Here is an 18,298-nt window from a genome sequence, read left to right as displayed (position 1 = left end):
TCAGCCCCTTTTCCAGAGCTCCTTTGCCATGGAGAATCCCCGCTTGGCTACGTCATGCCTCATTCTGCCTCTGAGGTTCACAAAGACCCTCTCCTCCAGCTCTCTGGCCCTCCACTCTGTGTGGTGCTGGATGAGAGTTTTTAATTACATTCCACAGTCCTTGTTTTGTGAGGGAAACCTGTCAGTTTCAGCCCCAGTAGGAAGTACTGGTAGCTTTGCACCGTTCCCACTCCCAGGAGTTGTATGGTGTTGACATTCTGCCCACACTGCTTTGGTGAAGGGGCAGCTCCAGAACGAGCTTTTACTTGGGGTTCTAGTTTCCTCCCACTTCCTCAAAGATAGGTTAACAACTCGGCTCATAAGCACAATTCCTAGCATGATATATCAAGAAAGTCTCATGATAGAAAAATTCAGGTAGTAGGACTGACGGTGTATTTCCTAACCATTACTAAATCATTATATATCACATAATAAAGCAAGGAGTAATCATTTTTATTCTTCTGCAATCAAGTTGTTACTGTACCTTGAAACTGACAGGGAGTAGTTAATGCTCTGAGCATTGACCAGTGCGATTGTAGTTTTTACCTGCAGCTTCCTGTTAAAAGTCTACATTATACCCTAAAATGTCTATACTAAAACACAAAAGGCAGATGTCACATGAGACTTGAGTGTTTAATCCTGAAGATGAAAGCATGCAGATGTAGCTTTGCTCAGCAGGGGACACTGTGGCACAGCTAAGGAAAATCCTCACACAAAAGACTGGGTTCAGACGTGATCATGCTCAGTACAGTTGTCAGCCCTGACAGGTTAGCAAGAGGTGCGATGATAGTACTGTATGTTGAATCATCCCTGAACATCCTAGCCTCATTTTCATTTTGAGATCATTATGTGAAGATGTTCAAGTGGGGATATCAGTGTGCATTGGCTGCAAAGGAACAATTAAATGAACAATTCAAGGAAAAGGAAACATGCTTCGGCTATTGAGGCTTCTTCGGGTGTGACGCCTAAACGCCTATATACTCTTATTTTCCCTGATCATGCATAGTATCATGTATAGTATGAACAGAATTTCACAACCTGGAATTTGAATCAATGATTACCATTTAACGAATGAAAAACCCCCTAACTGTGACGATTTAGAGTTGGACTGATTTTCCTCAGCAACATCCTTCTTGGCATGTGCTCTGTTAGAGACTTTTTTATTTAAAAAAAATACATATAAAAACATACTCAGGAGACACAGGACACAAGCTGAAGCAAGGAAACAAATGGATAAGTGCATTTTTGAGTGTTCAAACTCCATGCTGCATCTATTAAGGTTTTATTAACAATTATCATAAAAAATGCACATATGTTTTTGTTTCAGGTGAATAGCTCTCTTTTATTATTTAGAGTACACCGTGGGTGACTCTTTTAAGTATTGCTTTGAAAAGCAGCTTATAATTTTTGTGTCAAGTTGCATTATGACCAATAATTCATTTGAATATATATGAAGAGATTTATGCTCATATGTGTCAAAATTAAGATGTGCGCCAGTAGCATTTAAAAAAATGCCATGCATCATTCACTCTCTAGAAGTCAGATTTGATGTTAAGTTCTTTGCTAATAATTTAATTTTACACTGCACTTTATTTAAACTGATTTACTGTAGTTCACTCTGCTCCTAGACTATGGATGGGTTTCATAGATTTGTACATCTGCTGCAACTGCATTCATTATTTCGGTGAATAACAAATTCTTTGCATGTTCACAATAAAAGGCCCTGCATGCATTTACAGGACACATTAAGAATCATATACTCCTTGTATAAGTGTGCAGAAGATACTTGTTACCAGCATTGTCTTTTCCCTCAAGCTTATGATAACATTAAGCCTATTAAAATTTATAGGCAAACTAAGCCCTAATGATGGGAGTCTGTTGTTTTCAGCTCCAGGGGGAGCCACAAAAAACATTCCCTGTGCTCTGAATGTCTATAATACATTATTAATGTTCGACACTTAAAGTAATGAATTAAGCTAGAAAGTTCCCTTTGTGACAAATTCCTCAAGATCTGAAATGGCTGCTGATCATAAAGAATGACATCTTTTTCCCTCTCCAAGGGCTTGAAGTGTGTCAGCACTGTATGCAGGTTTTAGAGCATAAAAACAAGCTTCCGTCAACCCAAACAAGTAGGAAGTTAAGGGATAGATGCTGAGGAACCCAGGCAGTCGTGTTAATACCCAAATAAACATATTAATGAAAACCCGGAATAGTAGGACAAACTGGTCCAACGCCAGTAGTGATCACAGCTGCAACCTGTTACTGGACAGACATGTTTGTGGACATATGGGACCACTTATGCACCAACAGCCAACAGCTGCTGGACCTCTGGCCGAACCTGAAGTGAGAGGACTGGTGACCAATCTGCCGTGGTCTTCCTGAACATTACATAATTGGGCTGGGATACTGGAGTGTTGAACCTTGAGACTGCCGGAGTTTAGGCTGCTGTTGCTTTTAGTAATGCACTAGAGGGGCATGCAGCAACAATCATGCCGCTTGACATCAACTTGTTTTTCCATTGTGCACAATACATTGACTGCTATTATTGTCCTCGGGTTTTGACAGACATACTGTACCTTGTGTTGGAAAATTCCCACTACCATTGCTCCTATGGCTAAAAGTTCCCCTGTATATGTTGTTTTGCTATATGTTGTATCTTTCTGGTTTCTAACCTCAGCATATATTGTGAACCATCAGTACGTATTGAGCTGATATTCATAAAATATGCACAGCAAGTAATTACAGGTATAAAACTGAAAATGTAAAACTTCTCAAAGAGCATCAGTGATTTCTGGACACACACAATTCAATCTTTAATACCAACCCTGACACTAACAATAACTTAATTATAAAATGCATTTAATAAGTAGAAGACAACAGAACAGCAGATATTCATTGCATAGCAAAAGGGAATTTGTCACCTTTGTAAGAGTTCAAAGAAAAGCCACCAAGAGTAATCCAATCTCAACGCAATGCCATGGACAGCCAAAAGGAACAGCTTTGCTTTATTCTTCAACACAGGAGATTATAACGGAATTGGATTCAGATATTCAGAAATGAAAGATACTGATTTAACTGGAATGATGTCCTTCAGTTTTTAACCTTTCTTATGTTTCTTTTCACGTACACTAGATTCTTCGTTCCTTATCTCCTGGAGAGCTTTTATGGGGCATCAGTGGCTTTTCCAGTGCCACTACACAACAGTGCTATCCAGCGGCCTATCCAGCACACCCACTGCATGGACACGGACATCAAGTGGAAACGGCCTCAGTGGTAAGGATTGCTTCACCTGACACGCCACTACGCCTGTTCTTTAATTTAGTAGATCTTTGGGAAAACAGAAGAAGAAAGAAAGAAGAGGAAAAAAAACTTAATAGGTATGAAAAATCTCAGCGTGTGTGCTCATTGTTTCTGAAATCAAATGGCTGAACAGTCGGTAATGAGGCAGACAAGCGAGCCTCAGTCATCCTCAAAGGATTTGAAGGGCAGGCAGGAGAGAGTGAGGGAAAGAAGGTTTATTCTCTACATTATTCATTGCGACTTGTTTGAGTTTGAAATCGTTGGGGAGGCAGCAGCAAGGGTAGATTTTTGCATTATTATTCTCACGACCTGTTATACCAAGAGTAGGCTGGTTTGAACGCCTTGTCACCTCATTGACTAATTCCCTTTTGTAGTCTTCTCCCCAATGTAAAAAAATACCCATTGTTTTATTAGTTTTCCACAGGAGAGAGGGCTGTGTTTTTTTCTTGGTGGAGGTGTTATTAAAATAATCTTTGCTTGAAAATGATGTGATAATATTAATAAAACATTCAGGACAAAAATCAAAAGAAAATATTTTAATGGAAAGTAAGAAGGAGGTATAAGTCAGGAATAAAAACTTTTTTTTAGGATATAAAAATATATAAATAAAGAGTAATCTTATTTGAAGTCTTAGTCTGGTCTTATTTTTATTTTAGCAAACCCTTTATTTTCCATTTTGACCTGCAGCTTTTTATTAAAAAAATGCACTATCAAACAACCTCACTGGATAACCTTTATGTCCAATCTTGAAAGATAAAAAATTGAAGGTATTAGGAAGATATGAACATAAGAAATGCAGCAAAGAGAGGAGTTTCTCATTTTGTAGTTATTTTGTAGACGTGAATCTAGCAAAGTACATTTCACTTATCCACTTCTTGAAGGAGCCCAGAGATGGGTGCCTCACTTGCCTTTCCCAGATATCCTCAAATCTTTGTGTAAAAAGTGTTTCCTATTTATAGTCCTAAAATAATTCAATTTTAGTTTTTTATTTAGACTTTCCAAAGGATTGTTTAAATTACACAATTTGCATGGATATATACAGTAATCTAAATTGGCTGGCTATATAATAATGGGACATTCTAAAAAATAAATACAATCATCTTTTGCTCTCCACAGCTGGTCTCTGTAACTGTGCATTCAAATATTAGTTGTTGCCGAAACCTGGTATTATCACACATAATTACAAAAGCAGAGAATTTGCACTAGCATAATGTGAGAATTAGTGTAGAATAGTACCCTCAAGTACCATCTCCTGCAGTAATTCCAAATACAGACTCCCTACTGTTAACAGCCTGATAATTATTTATCTGTCTGCCATTTTACTATGTTTTGTTTATTTAATCATAACTGAAGACACAAGAGGGCTGTTGTTGTCACAGAATGTGGACTGCATTTTCCTCTCTCGCTTGGCCACACACTATCTACGACAGGAGTTGGCAACCTATGGCATGCATGTAATGAACGCAGTGCAAGCAATAAAAGACTAATAAGCCATGAAGAAATTAAGCTAAAAACCGTTAAAACTACACTTGAATGTTTTGTAATTCTCTACAACATACTGCCCAATGGAAACTCTTCGGCATAGAAGAAGATGCTTCACTTGGTTTATTTACTGTATTATATTGAACAGGGCTTCCCTATTTTTAACAAAAAACATTTTACAGGTAATACTGTAAGCACTCAAGTGTCCATTTTATTGTAAAACAGTACTTTTCAGTAGACAAATAAGTTGTTTCCCTAGGATGTAATTTTCAATGTAGACAACTGACGTAAGTCACCCCTAGCATCCTGCACACCTTTTCTATACCAAATAAAACTCTAATCTCGCTTGAGAATGTGCACAAACACCCTTCACCAATCTACTCAATCTAATCAGTTTCATTATTATATCCCACTGTGGCTATTTACAACGATTAGAGGTGCCCATTAGTGGCAGTCAACTACAACTGCAGTTCCTTCATCCACAGACAGCAAGCAGATGAGAAGAAATCCTGAGGAGTCATGTTCTTAGTGTTCCAGGGTTCCTGGTGGTTGCTGTATCAGCACAGTGTGTTCAATTTACGTTTCCACTAGTGGCCATGGTGAAAACAGTTTTGAGTAATGCTGCAATATTGGTACGACAGCATGTTCAATTGCAATATAATGTGCTTGGAGTGACACAGCTTTCTTTCGTTTAATAAATTATTTTTAAGATGTCTCACATTTTTTTCTGTACATAACAGGAGACATAGGTTTCAACTCAGAGAAGACCTCTTAGCAAATAAAGTTAAAAAAAAGTTTGTGGCTTAATGGTGTTTTCTTTAAAAGCAGCATTTATCAAGAGTGGATTTTGAAGGACTGCTTCATGCAATAGAAATGTTTAGAAATCATGAATAATCTGATTGTTACCTTGGGGCTTCTAGCAAATTAATGAACAAAGAAAATGTGTAAAAATGTATTCTGCTAAGAAAAACTAAACGCTTTTTGCTGCTTCACAGATTCCATTTCAGTGGACACTGAAGACATCATAACTTCATCAGCAGGAAAACAATGAAAAGAAACATATCCTCCTTCTAAGGTAAACAGAGGTGTCAGTGGATATCCCTGGCAAATGTCACTAGAAACAACAAATTGGAAAGAACACTGCTTGCTTGCTCAGTATGTTTGCTGGGGAGTTGACATAAAATGAAAACCTTACCTTTTCTGATTTTTGTAAACTAAGGACTCCTCTATCCTTAGTCCTCCCTCCTTAATTATCAAATGGGCTGTTTTGCTTGTGCACATATTGTAAACTGAATTACATGCAGATAGCTTTTTGACAAAGCTGTCCTTTCTGAAATAACTCTAATAACTCTAACAAACTCTAACTCCAATAAAAGCTCTTTTTTGAAGACAAATTATAAGCATCCATACATGACAAGGTAATTGACAGAAAAAAAGTCACAGCTTCTTTTGTAAAGCACACTCTGCACAGATTGAAGAGAAAAAAAATTGAGAAATAGGGAGGAAATATGAAGGTGTTAATTTTTTATTTTAAAATTGTGGGAAAAACACAGGGTGCAACATCTGTGTTTTGCACGCATTCCTGGACTGATAGACAGGGATTTGCTATTAATGTTCCCTGATGCTCACACCAAAATAAAAAAGCTAAAGCACTCCACATCATATATAGTCTAAGTTTCTGTATACAAAGGGAGTTGCAGTACTTAGCCATGGTCTGGCCAGTCAGGCAGAAATCTATATTTTCATGGTTTCTGTCAGGCACAACTCAACTACTAACCAGTACTATTCAAACTTGCCTTTTTATGAATAAAGACAAGTTATTAATTAAAAACAAGTATCAATTCGAACTTCTCTTTCTACTCTATTTCTTCACTTCCTCTGTGCCATCTCTTCCTGACACCCACTCTGCCCCATGGGTGTGAGTGCCTCAGCATTGGTCTGCACTGGGTCTGGGCTTCCTCATTCACAACATTCACTGTCCATGGTACCTGAATCATATCCCTGGCATCGGATTCTCCCAACCCCATTACCCCCTCTTTTGGTTGATGTCCAACTGGTGGGATATCAGCCCTCAACTCTTTTCTTTTCTAATTTTCTTCATTAGAAAGGTTAACAATATCATCAATATACAGATAGTTTGTCACGTATGTAAAAGTTCTGTTCCAGAAACTGTTCCTTTTCTTGAATTTTATCCAAGATGGATTTTACTCTTGAACCATGTGTGTACAGTATTTATTATTTTATTATTTCATGTTATTAGGTCCCTCTCCTATTCTATGCACTGCTAAGGTCTCATCAACATACTTCAACACACCAGTGAAACATTAATTGATTAAACAGACTAGAAATGAATAAATGAAGTTTTTTTTTAAACTGCGCTACTCGGTATAAGTAGTTCCATAAGCAGTTCCCACTTACATGTAATGTACATATATTGGAAATATTGCTTAAATGAGATTTTTGTAATTAATTCAAAATGGTTTTGAACTCCATAAACTCCAACTGTGCTATGCAAATTATTGTATCTGTTAATGCTCTTCATAAAGTTTGTTAATTTATGATATGTATTTGTATACACAGTGCATTGTACTGTAACAGCTGTGACTTGAGGACGTTTCCTTGAATAACAGCATCACTGAAATGAATAAATAACCACAACATCATTGAGCAATGGTTGACACCTGTTTAATGTGCAATAATCTGAAGGAAGGGGAATTTAATGTTCCGCTTGTTTCTGGTTATTTAACATCTTATTATATTATATATAAAATATTCACATTTTGTTGTGTGTGCTCTTCCCGTTTCTCCCAAGTTTTTTCTGCTCATGCTGCTTTTGGTATTTATAACTATTTTAACAAAAATGGATTTAAGAAAGATGAGGGGTTGGCAGTGCATTGCAATTCGGAGGGTTAAGCAGAATTAATTGGCTATTTTGCTGGAACAGTCAAGTCAAAACCAACAGAGGATCCCATGGACTTCATGCCACACCTGTACTTGTTGAACCACGAATAATCACAGCCGTACTAACAACTCCAGTCTTGTCATTCACTTCGTAACTACGACAATGACAGTGGTTTAAAAAACAATGCCAGGTCACTTAACAAGTTGGATGTCTTCCTCTTGAGAAACAATCATGCAATACTGCAGTCCTTGATTGTCCAGTGCCTTTCAGCACAGTAAAGAAATAGCAGACAAAGTATTTTCCTCAGTGGTGTATCACAAAAATAAGCTTTCTGTGAAAAAAATACAGACAGAAAGCCATTCAGGCCACAAACACTACCAAAGGACTGATATGCTATAAGGCTGGAAAATTATAAGAAGTATCCACTATTATTTGCCAAAAACAATACATAAAGAAGCCGAATTTTGTAAAACACGAAATGCATTAAAATGCTATGTAACAGGAGTTGGACAGATTTAGCAAAACAGGGAAAAGCATATGTAAATTACTTTTCCAAAGCAATGAAATACAGCATCATCTATTGCAATTCAGTGCCGACATCAAGCCCCAAGTTTCTAGTGCCTGTGTTGACTCCTCAAGAAACAGCATCACTCTGGATGAAGAATGTCATTTCACCAGCTGCCGGCTTTTGCAATTATATGCACAATACTGTTTCTTAGCAGAGGTAATGCATGCAGTAACTATGGAAATGCAATGAAAAAACAAAATAAAAATCTTTTTATTAATGGATACAAACAAACGGCCCCCAAATTGTTTCTGAATCAAAGGCAGGGTATTATTGTCACTATGGAAACAAACACATACAAAGACAACAAATCGACTTGGGAAAGGTGATGGCTTTAAAAATAAGATTTTATTTATGTTGATTTCGTTTATACACATTAAACTGGCGATACTATGAATACGTCACTAAAGCAGATATTAGTTCATTAAAAAGTTAATTTCAAGATCAGCAATGAGTCTGAGTGGATGAAAATAATATATTAATTCCAATGTCTAAAAAGATGCTGGTAAATGAATGTTGCTTTAGTAATTGTGTTCTGTAGTATTAAGTTAAACGTGTTCAATACACACCAGGCATGTAACTTTGGATAAAGGAGTAAAACTAACAAATACTAAATAACTTGTTTACTAACTCAATTTCACTTTTATTTTACTAATTTACTTTACTATTTACAATTCAAATTTTTTATACTATATTAACTAAAGTAATTTTTAGCTACATGTTATAAACAATATTAACTATGCTATTATTATACACATCAGACTAGACTGGTAAACTGTACTAACCTGTGCTAAGTTTTGCATCGTTCACTGAAAACATTAACATTAACTTAAGTTATATTATGAAATATAACTATATAACGTCAAAGTTTAATAACAGACATTTTCATTCGCAGCCAATGTGCTGGCAGGAATGAAGTGGAAGGAAGCATATAGATATGCTGGCAGCTGATTACTGACAATATACTAATAACAAGACTTCCTATTTCTATGTCAAAGGTGTGAGCGATACCATCAAGTTATGCTTTTGATCTACCATTACAAACAACCTGCAGGGGAGCCAAAGTACCAAAACTTTAAACTGAAGGCAGAATAGTGCAGTACAAAGCTGATCTTTTTTTTTTTTTTTTTTTTTAGTTTAGAATAGATAACTCAAAGGATGTGAGTTATCTTTTCTCATGATATACCGTATAATCTGGGACTTGTCTTTTCAAGATGACTGTAAAGGTTAGTGCATTAGGTTTTCTTTGTATTGAACTGAGAAGGCTGGATTTTTACAGAAAGATACTGCGAAAGGAGTTGGGTGTTAAGGTAGAGGAGATACATTTTTGAATTGCTCTGCCATCGGGTAAAGGTATTTACCCTCAGTCACCTTATTTCAAAGCATCAGGACAAATGCAAAACATATGCTAGGTACACAATCCAACCAGACATTTTATTATTGATTTATTATTCAATTACAGTTCGACCCATATCAAGTACAGTTCATTCCTCACACGAAGATTGCAGCAGGTTCAAGTTAATAATACACTTTCTTTCAAAGCAATAACTAACTGTGGAGCCTCCCAATTCTACCACACATCTCCAGGGATGTGCTCTTCCAAGGGATCAACTTTCTTCCAAGGTAATGTTGTAACAAACAAAGTCCTGGACCCAGAGATGAAGCCGAACAGGTAAGCTTTATTGCATGCATGCATGGAACAATACAATCAGAGCTGTTAAAAAAATATATGGCTGCAAAGCACCAGTTTTCTATAACAAACTTCAGCCGTTTCTGATGCTACTGTTTCCATGGTAATGGAGGGGTATGACCACCTGTGTTCAGACATTCTCAAGGCCTTAAACACTTTCAATGACTGGTCTCATCCTCCCTTACTTAGGGAATCTCTAGCCCACACTTGGAATCTCTTATCAGTTAACTCCCAAGCGCTGAAGCATGGCATATTTTGTACCAAAAGAAGTCTTTGTGCAGAAAGAAGTTAGTTAACCCTCTTTTCACCTCATGTCTTTCTTCAGTAATAACAGACTGTGGAGTGCCCCAGAGACTTGCGACTTTGCCACTGTTCTAATTTTATGTCTTTTGCTTTTATGTAATGTTATATTTATTTTCAACGTACTGTTTACATGTTTTTGAAAGTCACTCTCTATGTGTGTGTGTGTAAAACATCTGTGGTCATGTGGCAAAAATGATACCACCAACATGGCAGTTTAAAAAATGCAATATTTACTACAGTGCTGGCAATGAACCCATATACTATAATGAGCACTCAATTGTATACTGCATTGAGAACTATTTGTTTCTAAAACAACAAGTTACCCCAGTAAGTCCAATGTTACACATATTAAAAAATTGTGTCTCAATATGACTTGATGAGTTACTGATTAGTTGTTTTAGATAATTGGTGGCAATATCTGGTATTATACTATCAGGTGCCTTTTCGGCAATATTTAAGGTTAATAGCAATATATCGATTTTTTTTTTGCTTTCACAGATTTGAAGCTACTGTGTGAGCACAGATGGCAAGAGATGGGATAATTAACTCAAAGTGGAATATCATGTTTATCCCACACTGCAGCACATTAGCACAATAAGCCTGGAGCACTCAATTACTTTCCCATTCCTTCGTGATAAGTATTGTCATTGCATGTACAACTAAACGCAGGTTACATCCATCAGCTTGCTAGTTCAATGGAATCAACTTGAGGAATACAAGATGTCAAGTGCTTTTGGTTCCACGATGCTTAATTAAAGCCTTTTCATTGATGCTCTTAATGAAGCAGTTATGATTTTGCAGAGCTATATTATTGTTGATGAACATTGTTTAAAAAGGCCATCTTGTAAATTATATTATTATAACATGACATGCTACAAGTACAAAAAGGTTTGTAAAAAGCACCACCATGTGCGCAGCAACTTAAACAGAAAAACTCAGATGAAAGATGTATTACAATGCACTTTCTAAGGTTTCCCACTTATAAAAACCCGAACTTCTCAGCAATCATACTATACAAAGGTTTTTACCATTTGGCTGAGGTTCAAAACCCTGCACAACAGAGTAGCTTCACTTTCGCATTAAACTTTCTCAGGCTTTCTGCACTTTACACTTTCTACACTTTACTTCCACTCTCCTCCAAGAGTGGTGATGAATAACGACCCCCACAGCCCTCTGCTTGCAGATTCTCGGGCCCAGAGTCTCCACCTCGCTCACTCCAATGTGCTCGTGATCTCCTGCAAGACCATGTTGCGTCCTTCACTTCCTGGAGCCCCTCGCTTGCAGATTCCCGGGATCGATGATCTTCACCTCAAACTCCTTTACAGAGGTTCACTCTGAGCCACTGTTGTGTTCCCTAGCTTCGTCTGTGTCCTGCTTGTTGTGACCCTGACTTACTTTTTTTCCCTGTGATCCTCTCTGCTACTTAACTGGATTGCATCGTTGGACCTCAGCTTTCAGATCTTCCTCTTTGCCTCTACTGTGTCTCTCTGGTTTAGAAATGTGCTTGTTTCAAGACCACAGCTCTGCACTATGTTTAGCCTGTTTGCTCACTCACACCCATTACACCCCATTATTTTTCCATGATAAGAGCTTGCAGGAAAACAAAGTCATGTGAGAATTACATATACTGTTATTACTTCATCAGGGACATTCACCACCTAAACCACCCCTTCTGCAAAGTCTATATACACTTTGCAACATTTAGGATTATTATGTAGTGGAGTAAGCATGAAATCCACATTTAATTGATATTAATTAAAACCCTATCAGCCATTAAATTGGTCTCATTAAGCACTAAACAATTGCAAAGCACTTTGCAATTGGCACTTGTGTGGAGTCAAGGGCTGATGGGAGTCACTGAAGATTCCTCACATGACAAGTCAGCCCCCAGAGCAGCGCAGCCTGTTGGCAGTCTCCACACTGCAAAGCCCAGAACCCATTATTGTTGTCAACAGCAACTATGAAGAGAGTACAAAGGGAAAGTCTACTTATCTGCACCTTGTTTGCAGCTACAGTTTGAAAGACAAGCTCACCCATTTAGCAGAAGTTGTCAAGTTCAGTCGTGGGTTGTAAAGCTGACAGGTCTTTAAAAATCACAAGCTTTGAAAAGTAACTTTACAGCAAACAAAATTAAAAGTGCAAGTCTGATAACAATTTTGTAGGTTGCAGCTTTCTCAATAACTGTTATTTAAACATATTGATAATCATGTTACTATTAGTAATAATTTTAATTCTTTAGTAATTCAGTCTTGTTTCCTAATATGCACAAGCATACATTATGTGTATATACAGTACACTGTGAGGATGATCAGTTTAAAGACATTTGCAATTTAGATAAATCAAGTAGTATTGAATAGATACTTGAGCTGATTGTTGTTGGGATATTGATGTGGAAGATTTTATTTGGCAATGACTGATACATTGCAGCTTGGATAGGGGACAAGTATAAAAAGAGCAGATCTGCCACTTCATTGCAGACTAGTTATAACCTTTATGCGTAGCAGCTAGTGTGTGTGTACAGTATATAACATAATACTGAAAAGAGATTGGCAGTAGGATCCAACCTTCTAATAAGAGAGCCATAGAGTTGGGTGTTACCAATAGGACGAGAAGTGGGTTCCTTCTGATTAATTCTTATATTATTATATAAGTAATAGTTGTTTGACTATTTGAGAGGAAGAGAATTGGGTTCCTTCTGATTAATTCTTATATTATTATATTAGTAATAGTTGTTTGACTAGTTGAGAGGTGGTGGTAGTGAGCTGCCCTGAAGCTATTACTGTTTGAGTTTGTAGAAACCTTATTTTTGTATTCCTTCATGAGCAGCTTTGTGGTAAAACATCTTTAAAAATATCCAGAAACATTCTGGTCCCTCATTTCTAACAGTATATTCAATGTTGTGCATGTTCAAACTTTCCCAGAGTTGCACTGTAACAAGCAGGAAACTTCCACAGAGGGACAAACAATCATAAATTCCTACATCTCATCATTCCAAGCAATTCAGAAAATATGAAAAAGAAAAATACTGCAGTGAATGGTTTTTCTTCTGTATGTTCAAGGTGGTTCAGTTTGAGTCCCGAGGGGAACCATGAATGAGGCACGAATGATGCAATGATGACTAGCATATTCAAGTGGTCATCACATAACCAGAAGACTACCAGGATGCTCCAGCGCCCAAACAAAGCCTGTGATACAAAGAAGATAGCTTTAAATGCCTAGGTCACCTTTTTGTTAAATATAATTTTCAGTCGAAAATAGATTTTATTTATTGATATGAATGTCGTGATGTCTTAATATTTAATTAATTAATGTTTTGTTAATCATAATTATAATTATTATATAGTTTCACAATAATATAGTGGCTAATACACTCCTCCTCTCTCTAGGTCTTATATACCTATTAAATTATGTAAGATATTAACTGAACTGACAAACAACCACTGTTTACAGGTTTTTCTTGAATGGTTTCAGTTTCTTATGACACTTTCGGACTCGTAGCCTTCCAAGACCAGGAGTAAATATGACTGGGTTACTTTTTCCGCTTAAATAGGTGACCATCGTTCATCAAATTACCCTGACAGTTCCTGAGGGGTGTCTTTGGATAGCTGTAACATAATCGTGGTTTACTCTTTTTACTCTTAAGGTTTTATTACCACTCACCTCTCTACAAAGCATAAAACTGTAACTGTCCAACATTAGAAATAACAGATCTGATATTTGCTACAGCTCTTGGAATAATGAAAAAAAAAAGAGTTTCAACAGCTTTAACAGGTGGATGATGAAGTTCTCTACAGCACATCTCTTTATGTTTATTGGGGCTGTCAATTAAGAAACACCTTTCAACCCATCTCTTAAAGTAGCTGTGCATTGAATGTCTTTTCCCTGTGCAAAATCAAGCCACGGCTAGTCTAATGAAGTCAAATAGCTCTGAAAGAGGAGGAGTGACAAGCCATCAGCCGTCCTTTTCCCAGGCTATATTTTTAAAACAATAAGTCTCCTAGGTGAGCACAAGTAAACACTAACACATGTACTGCAGTTAACAAGATAGTTTTACAAGACCTCTGGTAAAAAAAGCTTGAACTTTTCTCTTGTTAATATTTCATAACCTGCCTCATAGGTACATCATATCTGTTCTGTTGAGAGCCTGAAATATGGATGATTCTCTGTTTACCCATTTACCTGACCTGTCAAAGATTTTACTTATGAAGCTTCTGTTCTCTAGAGAGGCCTTGTTAGAAAACAGTAGAGAACAAAAGGTCTAAAAAAACACTATGATAGCTCACAAATCTAGATGTTCTATAAGAATACATGTACAGAATTAAACTTCAAGGAAAGAAACATCCACCAGTAGTGGTAAAAAACCCAGAATAACATGTATTGTTGTTCTCATTTGCCTTTTCTATAAAAAAACTTGTGTAGTCATTAATGTCACATACAGCTCCTAATGTTTAATATGCAGTCTGAAGTTAATTCAAGAGTGTGCTGTAGTTCAACAAATCCCCAAGTCTTGTTCATGTGTCATCCAGGATCATACCAATTGACCTTCCCATTCTATTTAGGGTAATTAATTGACAGACCTGTCATGTTTTGACGGGTAAAGATATATTAATTTTCTTGAACTGGAAGAAACAAAAGCAAAATGAAAAAACTAAAAGTTGATTATAGTAAATATTTACAATATTAGATATGAATGGTGATCAGTCCACACTATGACTTTGAAGTTACTCAAAGCACTAAGAACAGGAGGCACATAATCACACTTAGCAACCAAAAAGACCTATTTACAGTAGCTCCTCTCATAAAAACCCTTATGCACTCATGCTGTGTGAAGGCACGCAGTGAAGCAACCAGGCATTTGATTACACAAAGATTTAAGTGCTATCAGGTTTTAGAGTAATAATATTTCTGTTGCCTTGACCATACAATAATCCCAGCAGCTTGAACCTCTGTGTAAAGTACTAGGAATGCAGCTAAAGGGACCTCTCTGATAAACAGCATATCCCAAGTCTATAACACTGACTAGTACAGTATGTCATAAATATTGTCCACGCTTACCCTCCCGAATGGTGAATTGTCCAACATGGTTCCTCACAGCAAGGGAGACCATAATGACTAAGACTGAACAGCATTTGTATCATGACAGTTTGATTAAAATATGTACCTGTATAATTAGTCTTATTGGTTTGTCATGCATGTTTTAGGTTTTGTATTAATAAAGTGTGTATTGTACTGTATATTGTGAATCCATCTGCTACAACTGCTTGTTATTCTGTTCAGTTGATTCTTAATATCCATAAACCACTCTCGTAAATTATTGTTCTAATTTCTCATTGTTTCAGTATATTAAAAAACTCAAATAACTACAGCATTAAGTATGAATTAAATTAGTTTTAATAAACTGACATATCTATGGATAAAGACGCTGTTATGTAGAGAGTGATTATTCATAATGAATGTGTAGCTAAAAAAACAGTTCAAAGAAATTATTGAACACGTTATTTCCAGCTAATAGACACATTGTTAAATAGGGACCGTACTCATGTGATAATAAAAAAATTAATGATTTATAACTATCGAATGTATAATCACAGCTTAATTAGTCCGTAATTTATGATAATTTGTCTACTCAAAGTGATATAGTTAATAATTGTTAATTGGTTGGTGATTCATGCTGCTCTAAACAGTGAGTCCCTGAAATGAAGAGTTATCATTGATACATTTCAATTGTTTTACTACATCAGAGTATATAATTCAGGAGTATTTATTAAAATAACTTACAATCTTATACAGAACACATTAGCACTTCAGTCCGTGGTCCGTTCACTCCTTCCTTTTTACAGTTCAGAAGTAGGAGGTATCTTTCTCTTTGAATAACTTACACCCTGTTCAATCAAATGAGCTGCGGCTGCTCCTGCCCAATTTCTGATCCTGCTGTTATCGGGATTTTCTGGTTTTAATTTCTGCCGAGCTCTTAGTGATCTACTAGAACTAGTCATTTACTGAAATGTTAAACTCCTTTCCCAGGTTTTCATGGGGAAATTTAAGTCCCGTAGTAAATATCCAGAGCAACCGAATGCATGAAATGCATTGCTGGGTGCTCTGGCTTCTTCCAACAGTACTATGAACTACACACTGGTAGATTGGCTTCTGGGAAAACTGGCCCTGGTGTGAGAGTGTTTCTGTGTGTGTCCTGCAATGGACTGTCATCTCACCCAAGGGGCAAGAGCCTTGTGCCTCCTGCCTTGACAGGATAGACTCTGGATCCCCAGCAACCTGTCAAGGCAGTAACAAGTGACAGCTGTGGATCTCTCAGGTGGACACAAGCTGATGCCCTTCCATGCAATGAGAGGAGGCCCTTTGGCCTATTTCACTTGCCTGTTTTTGCCTCAATAGCTAGTTGATTTAAGGACTGAATTCAATTGTTTTTTTAAGGTAGTCCAGATATCAGCTTCAACAACATGGCCAAATACACTTGTTCCATAGTACTAATTTTTTTTTGTTTGCCATGGTAGCTATGCATCTGTCTCTTATTGCTCGTGCCAATAGAAAATCAGCTGCAGCTGCTAGCAATTGTTATCAACACGCGTAGTAGGTAAGGCAAAGTATATAAGGAATACACCGAGTCTGCCCAGACCTCTGGATCTCTGGGTCTGGGAGAGCTGGATATCTTAAACTGGGTTTGCTTAGACTGCTTAGTCTGTGAGCCTACCCGAGTTCTCTAGTTCCCAGTCTTGTGCTGTGTCTTGGGTGTTCAACCCTCACCTTGTTTTTGACCTCTTTTCCTGGACTATTACTTTAGTGGTTCGCTACAGTGTTTTCCTGACTTTGACTCTCACTAGGTTCTGACCACATATTCTGGACTGTTTCCCCATTCGTTTGCCTATGTTCCTGCTGCCTTGCTACAAACCTGCTATGTTCCCGGACGGCGCCCCTGGACTTTGTTTTTTCCTGTTTTCCACACTCTGTTTTCCCAGCCTCCCGCGGCGCTGTGCCACCTGTGTGTGCTGCCTACAGTATGTGTTCTCCTGCCAGCTCCCAGCCTTTGGCTTGTCTCCCAGCATGCGTGCTTTCCGCTTAGCCTGGTCTCCGTGTGCATGCAGCACTGCTCACCTTTCTACTGACAGCGCGCTGCTGTGCGGTTTCCCCGGGACTGTCAGCTGCCTCACCCAGCACGTGGTTCGTTCTGTCACAGCATACCAGTGCTTATGCCCTCGTGAGTAGTGGAATGTGACAGCTAGAGCTTCGAGTGATTTTTATATATCAACCCCGGATGCCTTTCTATGACCCTGCACAGCACCCCCCTCCTTTTCCAACCAGTAAGCCGGACACTATCAGAAGCCAAGACCAACAGCTCTACCATAAAATGTTTTGTAGTTTGTTTGGACTGTATCAAGCAATAAACTTTTAAAACAGCAAACAACGGTCCCTGGGATTTTAGTCAAGAACTTCCTGCTAATTCTAGATGGCACTTTCTTTTTGGGGGGAAATGTTCTTGCAGAGGGACAGAACTTTTTTCTTTCTTAACTTTTGCAAAAATAAACAGATACTGGGTTATGAGTCTGGCTTTTATTACAGATCTCTTTTTACTCCTTTTTATGACCTCTGGGCTTCTTAAAGGCATACTGCTCCTTTACATCCATATTTCTAAAATAGCAATACAAATAAATGAGAAACACCTATTATTCTTACGCAAATGCCCCCTAAGTACACTTTTTTCCCAAATATAATTGTTTATGCAAATATTGTGATTTATGGGTAAAGACAACATTGTTTTTCACGAGATGGGGAGACCACAAGAGGGTGCTGTGGAAACAGAATAATGGTCCTCTGGTTACTGGTTCCTCAGCTAATGCCTTGACTGTCTGTGGTTTTTCCCACCTAATATACGTGGATAAAAAGCTGCAGGTGACATAAAATTTACAATAAACAAATAATAAAACATTTGTAAAAATGTACAAGTCTTATTTTCATTTTCCAGTTGGCTACTTAGACAATGCAAATCATTTGTGCAAAGTCT

General features: G+C 37.4%; 1 long non-coding RNA gene across 1 annotated transcript; it reads right to left on the bottom strand.

Moving 5' to 3' along the window:
- Positions 1–2,881: 2,881 nt before the first annotated feature.
- On the bottom strand, positions 2,882–17,493 carry LOC148641773 (uncharacterized). Its single transcript, XR_015929699.1, has 2 exons — positions 17,189–17,493; positions 2,882–3,366 (listed from the first exon to the last, which is right to left on the bottom strand). It is a non-coding gene; the product is annotated as an uncharacterized LOC148641773 (long non-coding RNA).
- Between the last annotated feature and the right edge of the window lie 805 nt (positions 17,494–18,298).

This window comes from Lepisosteus platostomus, chromosome 24 (assembly GCF_059453375.1).
Source record: "Lepisosteus platostomus isolate fLepPlt1 chromosome 24, fLepPlt1.hap1, whole genome shotgun sequence".
In the NCBI taxonomy this organism is placed as follows: Eukaryota; Metazoa; Chordata; class Actinopteri; order Semionotiformes; family Lepisosteidae; genus Lepisosteus; species Lepisosteus platostomus.
The sequence above is the reverse complement of the archived record's forward strand: the minus strand, read 5'-3'. Positions and strand labels throughout refer to the sequence as shown.